We start from the raw sequence: 2559 nt of genomic DNA, 5'->3' as shown, positions 1-2559 counted from the left end.
GTGCCAGTTTGGGCGTTTAACTCCCATTCTTGTGCCAATTCTGGCGTTTTACGCCAGAATTCTTGAGCTGACTTGGAACGCCTGTTTGGGCCATCAAATCTCGAGCAAAGTATGGACTATTATACATTGCTGGAAAGCCCAGGATGTCTACTTTCCAACGCAATTGAGAGAACGCCAATTGGGATTCTGTAGTATCTACTTCGAGTGCAGGGAGGTCAGAATCCAACAGCATCTGCAGTCCTTTTCAGCCTCTGAATCAGATGTTTGCTCAGGTCTCTCAATTTCAGCCAGAAAATACCTGAAATCACAGAAAAACACACAAACTCATAGTATAGTCCAGAAAAGTGAATTTTAACTAAAAACTAATAAAAATATAATAAAAACTAACTAAAACATACTAAAAACATACAAAAAATAATGCCAAAAAGCGTATAAATTATCCGCTCATCACAACACCAGACTTAAATTGTTGCTTGTCCCCAAGCAACTGAAAATCAAATAAGATAAAAAGAAGAGAATAAGGACTTGGTCCAAATGTCTATGAGGACTTGGTCCAACCTTTGATCAAAGTTGACCCTTCTAGTGTAAGGGTGTTCAGCTCCTTGCATTATGAGCAAGTCGAATGCCAACCTTACATTTTTCGGACTAAAATCTAATCATTTCCCCCGAACCGTTGTAAGCCAATTCTTTGGGTCTGGGTTCACACTTTGATCATGGTTCTTGGTGATCCATGCATTAGCATAGAACTCTTGAACCATTAAGATTCCGACTTGTTGAATGGGGTTGGTAAGAACTTCCTAACCTCTTCTTCGGATCTCATGTCGGATCTCTGGATATTCACTCTTTTTGAGCTTGAAAGGGACCTCGGGGATCACCTTCTTCATGGCCACAACTTCATAGAAGTGGTCTTGATGCACCCTTGAGATGAATCTCTCCATCTCCCATGACTCAGAGGTGGAAGCTTTTTCCTTCCCTTTATTCTTTCTAGAGGTTTCTCCGGCCTTAGATGCCATAAATGGTTGTGGAAAAACAAAAAGCAATGCTTTTACCACACCAAACTTAGAAGTTTTGCTCGTCCTCGAGCAAAAGAAGAAAGAAGAGAGTAGAAGAAGAAAAAATAGAGGAGATAGAGGTGGCTTTGTGGTTCGGCCAAGGGGGAGAAGTAGTGTTTTGGTTGTGTGAAAATAAAGGAGTGAAGATGGGTTTATATAGGGGTGGAGAGAGGGGTAGGGTTCGGTCATGTGAGGGTGGGTTGGGAGGGAAAGTGGTTTGAATTTGAATGGTAAGGTAGGTGAGGTTTTATGAAGGATGGATGTGAGTGGTGAGGAGAATAGTGGGATTTGATAGGTGAGGGATTTTTGGGGAAGAGGTGTTGAGGTGATTGGTGAATGGGTAAAGAAGAGAGAAAGTGGTGGGGTAGGTGGGGATCCTGTGGGGTCCATAGATCCTGAGGTGTCCAGGAAAATTCATCCCTGCACCAAGTGGCGAGCAAAAATGCTCTTTATGCCAATTCTGGCATTAAACGCCGGGCTGGTGCCCATTTCTGGCGTTTAACGCCAGTCTGGTGCCCCTTTCTGGCGTTAAACGCCCAGAATGGTGCTAGACTGGGCGTTAAATGCCCATTTGCTACCTTTACTGGCGTTTAAACGCCAGCAAGTTTTCCTCCAGGGTGTGCTGTTTTTCTTTCTGTTTTTCATTCTGTTTTTGCTTTTTTTTTTCAATTGATTTTGTGACTTCCAATGATCATCAACCTGTAGAAAACATAAAATAACAAAGGAAAAATAGATAAATATAACATTGGGTTGCCTCCCAACAAGCGCTTCTTTAATGTCAGTAGCTTGACAGTGGGCTCTCATGGAGCCTCACAGATGTTCAGAGCAATGTTGGAACCTCCCAACACCAAAGTTAGAGTTTGAATGTGGGGGTTCAACACCAAACTTCGAAGTTGGTTGTGGCCTCCCAACACCAAACTTAGAGTTTGACTGTGGGGGTTCTGTTTGACTCTGTTTTGAGAGAAGCTCTTCATGCTTCCTCTCCATGGTTATAGAGGGATATCCTTGAGCCTTAAACATAAGGAATTCTTCATTCACTTGAATGATCAATTCTCCTCTGTCAACATCAATCACAGCCTTTACTGTGGCTAGGAAGGGTCTACCAAGGATGATGGATTCATCCATGCACTTCCCAGTCTCTAGGACTATGAAAATAGCAGGGATGTAATGGTCTTCAACTTTTACCAGAACATCCTCTACAAGTCCATAAGCTTGTTTTCTTGAATTGTCTGCCATCTCTAGTGAGATTCTTGCAGCTTGTACCTCAAAGATCCCTAGCTTCTCCATTACAGAGAGAGGCATAAGGTTTATGCTTGACCCTAGGTCACACAGAGCCTTCTTGAAGATCATGGTGCCTACTGTACAAGGTATTGAGAACTTTCCAGGGTCCTGTCTCTTTTGAGGTAACCTCTGCCTAGTCAAGTCATCCAGTTCTTTGGTGAACAAAGGGGGTTCATCCTCCCAAGTCTCATTACCAAATAACTTGTCATTTAGCTTCATGATTGCT

Source organism: Arachis duranensis, chromosome 1 (genome assembly GCF_000817695.3).
Source record: "Arachis duranensis cultivar V14167 chromosome 1, aradu.V14167.gnm2.J7QH, whole genome shotgun sequence".
NCBI classification, from domain to species: Eukaryota; Viridiplantae; Streptophyta; class Magnoliopsida; order Fabales; family Fabaceae; genus Arachis; species Arachis duranensis.
This window is presented reverse-complemented; position numbering follows the sequence as displayed.